The following is a 7,219-nucleotide window of genomic DNA, read 5'->3' as shown; positions in this document are numbered from 1 at the left end:
CATTTTATGGTTTTGCAATTCAGGCTTCATTTAAGGTATTTATTTATTTTGGTGGTATAGCAATTGGATATTAATTGTCTGTCTAAATTGCAGTTGAGCTCAATGTGTAGCAAAAAAAATATGTGAATCAACATAATAATTAGTTTGCGGCGTATTTAACTTTATGCATATTTATTATTACGCAAACTGATCATGTGTCTCAATCAATTTGATACCCATTTTCGCCGAATTTCTTAAGATTTTGTCTGTGCGTTTCCGGAACTCTCGAATTTGATTTTGTATTCCTGGAGGGGACCGACAGCGTCGTTGCTCCTCAAGAAACTGATGAAAGAAATCTCAACCTGTATGTAACAGAAAATGTATTGACAATTGAATGCAAATTAATTGACCATTTAATGAAAATTATTCAAGAAATTTCACGAAGCGAATGCGAAAGGTAAGGGTACTTTTTCGTTTGCATGCCAAATGTAATTGTGGGAGATGTCATTGTTAAAACATTTGTCGTGTTTCGTCTGCCCAGTGTGTCAACTGTGGACAAGGGGAGCCTAGTGTACATCATCGGTGGTCAGACTGCATTGTCATTGCAGTGACTGCATGTTATGAAACGTGTGCTTTTTCATAAGACTTACAGCAAAAGCAGTGGAAATTGAATATGTTTCATTGTTGTCGTTCTATCTACAACAGTCAAATAATAATTCACTTCAGTGGCATTGCTTGCTGAAGTGTTGACTGAAATGTATACCTACGTCAACCTTAGCTGACTAAACTCAACTCCATTCTGATTAACTTCATCAACGGAGTTGACCAGGCTTTGTGGAATTCAGCTCCAGCTACATTTAGTCGCCCAAGGTCAATACTTCCAAAAATGTCAATTTTAAGGAACGCTTGCCTTGTACATTTGCCCTCTCTAGTTGTCTGCCTTTCTTTATTTGCTGAAATCCAAACTTTAAAATTAAATATTTAATCAAATACTACCAACTCTTTCCTTGTTGAGATTGAATTGGCACATGCGCATTCACGCTGAGTTGCGGTAACAATGAGGAAACAGTTGGTTGTATTTGATGTGTTATTAAAAATGATGGATTTCAGCAAACAAAGCTATACAACTACAGATTACAAGCATCAGTACAAGGTAGGCGTAAGCGTTTCATAATGTTTACATTTTGAAAAAGTATTGACCTTGGGCAAATACAGCAGATGTAGTTGGAGTTGAATTCACCATAGTCAGCGAGTTCAATCTTTGGTTTTGGTTGTTTTTTTTTTTGGTGTGACATAACTAAAATCATGCATGTTCTTATCTTCTGTAAATCTTTTTTTATATGTAGTCATATCTGCCTCTGCAAGATTTGGACCATTTTATTTTTGGGGAATAAGAATTGTGACTTGCCACAGATTCCACTTTGTCATCTTTAAAAATATCTAAAGATGTCTAAGGTACAGTATGTTGTGCTGAGGGATTAGGCTCTTTGCCCTGGTCACTTGGATTAACTACTGGTTCTCTTGTTAAAGTGAATTCAAAGACATTTGCTTAATTTCCCCTTACATAACATATCCAATGAACTCTACCCAGTCCCAAACCCAACATGAACTGTTCTGTGAGCACTTGAGGAAGATGAAATGGTCTTTTTAAGCTGTCACACCTTGTTCTTTTTAGATTGCTCTCGTAACGTTTATTTTTGTTGGCCAATTTGTCTTCAATCTGCCATCGGTTCCATGTGAGTCTATTGTCATGGTGAGCAGACAGTTAATTTGTTTACTTTTAATCAACCACTCCATTGACGTTGTGGTTTTGACGTTGTGGTTAGTCTCATCTTATCCCCTTGGCTCACACTGAAAAGTGTTAACCACACAACACAGTACACCTTTGTGCTCAGTGTCTATTCTCTCTGTCTTTTCTCTGGAGCTTGTCGCTAAGCCACCTCAGTGAGGTGTGTCTCAGAGCAGCACACAGATTCCAGGTTTGATCTATCGGGAACATTTTAAATGGCCTTCTCCTTTCAGAAGGTCCGGGGGTGGCTGCTACTGGCACTCCTTTGCTTGCTCACTCTGTTCCTGCGAACAGGCACAGAGGGAGACCTGCAGGCGAGGGAGGGTGTCGTGACACAATGTCTCCAACGCACTCCCTCGCTCCCGGCCATCCCGAAACGAGGAGCCGCACTCTTCTTTCCTTCTCCTGCCTTGAACTCTCCAAACTTTGAACTCTGTCCCTGTCTCCTCCCCATCTTCTCTTAATCATGAATTCATGCACTTTTCTTTCTCTCGCCCACCCAGCAGGCTATGTTCTCACGTCCCTGTTACAGGTGTAAAAAAAGACATGTGTAGAGAAATGTATGCATGCATCACTCTGATGAGCTGGCTCCATTATGGACCCATGGCCTGTACATACTGTACTGTACTAGTCTGAGTGGAGGGGCATTCATTTTTTTTGCTCTGGAAAGGACTAGCCTATTAAGTAGAAATCAAAAGGCGAGCAGAATGTATCTAAACTCAAAAAAAGAAACGTCCTCTCACTGTCAACTACGTTTATTTTCAGCAAACTTAACGTGTAAATATTTGTATGAACATAACACGATTCAACAACTGTGACACAAACTGATAATGTGTCCCTGAACAAAGGGGGGGGGGGGGTCAAATCAAAAGTAACAGTCGGTATCTGGTGTGGCCACCAGCTGTACGGGGGGGTCAAATCAAAAGTAACAGTCGGTATCTGGTGTGGCCACCAGCTGCATTAAGTACCGCAGTGCATCTCATGGGCTGCACCATATTTGCCAGTTCTTGCTGTGAGATGTTACCCCACTTTTCCACCAAGGCACCTGCAAGTTCCCGGACATTTCTGGGGAGAATGGCCCGAGCCCTCACCTTCTGATCCAACAGGTCCCAGGCGTGCTCAATGGGATTGAGATCTGGGCTCTTCGCTGGCCATGGCAGAACACTGACATTCCTGTCTTGCAGGAAATCACGCACAAAATGAGCAGTATGGCTGGTGGAATTGTCATGTCAGAATTAGCCTGCAGGAATGGTACCACATGAGGGAGGAGGATAACGCATAGCGTTGAGATTGCCTGCATTGACAACAAGCTTAGTCCAATGATGCTGTGACACACCGCCCCCAGACCATGACGGACCCTCCAAATTGATCCCGCTTCTGAGGACAGGCCTCGGTATAACGCTAATTTCTTCAACGATAACCGCGAATCTGACCATCACCCCTGGTGAGACAAAACTGCAACTTGTCAGTGAAGAGTACTTTTTGTCAGTCCTGTCTGGTCCAGTGATGGTGGGTTTGCGCCCATAGGCGACGTTGTTGCCGGTGATGTCTGGTGAGGACCTGCCTTAAAACAGACCTACAAGCCCTCAGTCCAGCCTCTCTCAGCCTATTGCGGTGATTCTGAGCACTGATGGAGGGATTGTGCGTTCCTGGTGTAACTCAGGCAGTTGTTGTTGCCATCTTGTACCTGCCATGCATTCTGATCCTGTGCAGGTGCTGTTACACGTGGTCTGCCCCTGTGAGGGCGATCAGCTGCCCGTCCTGTCTCCCTGTAGTGCTGTCTTAGGCATCTCACAGTACGGACATTGCAATTTATTGCCCTGGCCACATCTGCAGTCCTCATGCCTCCTTGCAGCATGCCTAAGGCACATTCACGCAGATGAGCAGGGACGCTGGGTATCTTTCTCTTAGTTTTATTCAGAGTCCGTAGAAAGGCCTCTTTCGTGTCCTAAGTTTTCATAACTGTGACCTTAATTACCTACCGACTGTGAGCTGTTAGTGTCTTAATGACCGTTCTACAGGTGCATGTTCATTAATTGTTTATGGTTCATTGAACAAGCATGGGAAATGGTGTTTAAACCCTTTACAATGAATATCTGTGAAGTTATTTAGATTATCTTTGAAAGACAGTCCTGAAGGGCTGTTTCTTTTTTTTTTTTTTTTTTGCTGAGTTTATATATACACAAAAATCAAGCCATGAGGTTGAATTAATTGTCCGTAGAGCTCTGAGACTGGAGTTTGTCGAGGCACAGAGCTGCCTCTTCCCAAAACTTCCTGAAGCATTGAAGGTGCCCAAAAACACATTGGCCTCCGTCATTCTGAAATGGAGGTTTGGAACCACCAAGACTTCCTGGCCGCCCTGCCGAACTGAGCAATAGAGGGAGAATGGCCTTGGTCAGAGAGGTGACCAAGAGCCCAATGGTCACTCTGACAGAGCTCCGGAGTTCCTCTGCGGAGATGAGATAATAAATATATATATATATATATATATTATCCCAACTAGGCAAGTGAGTTAAGAACAAATTCTTATTTACAATGACTGACTACCCAGGCCAAACCCAGATGATGCTAGGAAAATTGTTCGCCGCCCTATTGGACTCCCAATCATGGCCGGATGTGATGCAGCCTGGATTCGAACCAGGGACAGTAGTGATGCCTCATGCACTGAGATGCAGTGCCTTAGACCACTGCACCACTCGGGAGCCCCGAAACTTTCCAGGACAAGCATCTCTGCAGCACTCTTCAGTAAAAGGCACATGACAGCCCGCTTGAAGTTTGCCAAAAGTCACCTAAAGGACTCTGACCATGAGAAACAAGATTCTCTGGTCTGATGAAACCAAGGTTGAACTCCTTGTCCTGAATACCAAGCGTCACTTCTGGAGGAAACCAGGCACCGCTCTTCACCTGGCCAAAACCATTCCTATGGTGAAGCGTGGTGGCAGCATCACACTGTGGGTATGTTTTTCAGTGGCAGTGACTGGGAGACTAGTCAGGATCAAGGGAAATATGAACGGAGCAAAGTACAGAGAAATCCTTGATGAAAACCTGCTCCAGAGCTCTCAGGACCTCACACTGGGGTGACGGTTCACCTTCCAACAGGACAACAACCCTTAACACACAGCCAAGACCACGCAGGAGTGGCTTTGGGACATGTCTCAATGTCCTTGAGTGGCCCAGCCAGACGCCGGACTTGAACCCGATCAAACATCTCTGGAGAGACCTGAAAATAGCTGTGCAGTGATGCAGTCCATCCAACCTGACAGAGCTTGAGAAGATCTGCAGAGAATGGGAGAAATTCCCCAAATGCAGGTGTGTTACGCTTGTAGCGTCATACCAAAGGCTCAAGGCTGTAATTGCTGCCAAAGGTGCTTCAACAAAGTACTGAGTGAAGGGTCTGAGTACTTATGTAAATGCTATATACTGCTCGCTTAACCCGGAAGCCAACCTCACCAATGTGTCGGAGGAAACACCGTACAATTGGCGACTGAAGTCGGCGTGCATGCGCCTGGCCTGCCACAGTCGCTAGAGTGCGATGGGACAAGGACAACCCAGCCAGCCAAACCCTCCCCTAACCCGGACGACGCTGGACCAATTGTGCGCCGCCTCATAGGTCTCCCCGTCGCAGCCAGCTGCGACACAGCCTGTTATCTTACCATTGGCTGTAGGGTTTCTTTTCCTTTTACTATTTTCTACATTGTAGAGTAAGTGATGACATCAAAACTATGAAATAACACATGGAATCATGTAGTAACCAAAAAAGTGTTAAACAAATCATTGAGTCACGTTTGAATGTTAGGTCACTCACTTTGCCCATTCTAAGTGACTTTGAGCATGGTATGATCATCGGGGCCAAGTACAACATTTGTTTGCAGAACGCCATCTCGGAATGCACAACTCACCGGTCCTTGTCACGGATGGGTTATTGCAGTAAACGACCACACCGGGTTCGACTCCTATCAGCTAAAAACAATACGTTTTTCCAGTGGGCACGCAATCACCAACACTGGACAATTGAGGAGTGGAAAAACATTGCCTGGTCCGACTAAGCCTGGTTCCAGGTGGCTGGTCTCAACAATCCCACAGGTGAAGAAGCCGGATGTGGAGTTCCTTGGCTTGCATGATTACAGGTGGTCTGCGGTTGTGATGCCGGTTGGACGTACTGCCACATTCTCTAAACAATTTCTCTACCATAAGCCTCCAACGTTAACTTTCAATCATCTAGCAACAGCTCTGGTGGAAATTCCTGCAGTCATCATGCCAATTGCACGTTCCGTCAACTTGAGACATCTGTGGCATTGTGTGGTGTGACAATAAAGCACCTTTTGGGTTTCGGGGCTGTTTAAATGAGAGCTCTGTTTTTGCTTGTTGGCTGCTTGTTTCTTGAAATAATTAGTTTGAATAATGCTGAGGCTAAGATCATTAATAATAGCCTATCCATTGATAATAGCCTATCCATTGATAATAGCCTATCCATTGATAATAGCCTATCCATTGATAATAGCCTATCCATTGATAATAGCCTATCCATTGATAATAGCCTATCCCTCGGACACTTATCAGGCTGCTGATTTCAATGTTTTATGGGAGACTTTTTTTAAATCCTCCAACACCTCCCCATTCACAACTTAAAAACAATGTATCTTTTCTTTTGATTTACTCTGTGTGTGTGTGTGTGTGTGTGTGTGTGTGTGTGTGCAGTGCTCCCACATCTCAGTTTTGGTTTGTGTGGGTCACGGGATATGAAGCAGTGTCTGTCTGGTGAGGGAAGGTGGGGTGTCTGTCCTTATCTAGGCTACTCTGAAACTCTGTGCACACTAACCCTCACGTAGATACACGATCCCAGAACACTCCTTTTTAGATGTCTTTTCCTGTCCACACCTGTCTATTAGGGCCGTGATGATACCAGTATTGCCATATCTTTCCATTACAAAAAATGAAAACTCGTAACAGATCAAACTCATTGGTCCTTTAACCTGCTGTATGTGAATGATTGTGTGCTATAGCTTGGGAAATAAATACAAATAAATACTCTGGGTGAAAACATAACGATGTTTGTTTCCAACATTAGGGCTGTTTTCCTAAAGTTAAATCTGCTATGTGTTTTGTTTACTTGCTATGATACTAATGAGTATCGCGATACTGGTATTGTCCCGGCCCTGCTATCTATTGCCCTCAAACTCAACTCTGGAGCTCGAAGCCAGTACCACAGGTTCCCCTCTAATCAGGGACAGATTTAGACGAGGGTCTCCAGGTGGCTTCAATTTAACTTTCTGGTAGAACAGAAAACCAGGATTCTCCGGACCTTTTAGGGTAAAGGCGTTCGCATGCTTCCCAGCTGAAATAGTTCAGAACAGTTTGCATATATTATGACAGCATTTAGTGACATTTTTGTTAGTTTGGGACTTCGGCTAGGTTTTTTTTTGGGGGGGGGGGGTCTGTTCGGCCACACTT

At 44.3% G+C, this 7,219-nt stretch overlaps 1 protein-coding gene across 2 annotated transcripts in view; it reads left to right on the top strand.

Annotated features, from left to right (window-relative positions):
* Positions 1 to 300: 300 nt before the first annotated feature.
* The window catches only part of LOC135528075 (helicase ARIP4-like), an 83,533-nt gene continuing 76,614 nt past the window's right edge, over positions 301 to 7,219 (top strand). Inside the window, exon 1 of one of the 2 annotated variants that reach the window (XM_064956849.1) lies at positions 301 to 436. The gene's annotated coding sequence lies outside the window, so the exon portion shown is untranslated. Of the gene's footprint in view, positions 437 to 1,077; positions 1,133 to 7,219 lie in introns of those variants that run through there. The other variant, XM_064956851.1, reaches the window with a different exon arrangement.

The sequence above is a fragment of the Oncorhynchus masou genome, chromosome 33, assembly GCF_036934945.1.
Source record: "Oncorhynchus masou masou isolate Uvic2021 chromosome 33, UVic_Omas_1.1, whole genome shotgun sequence".
NCBI lineage: Eukaryota > Metazoa > Chordata > Actinopteri > Salmoniformes > Salmonidae > Oncorhynchus > Oncorhynchus masou.
The sequence above is the reverse complement of the archived record's forward strand: the minus strand, read 5'-3'. Positions and strand labels throughout refer to the sequence as shown.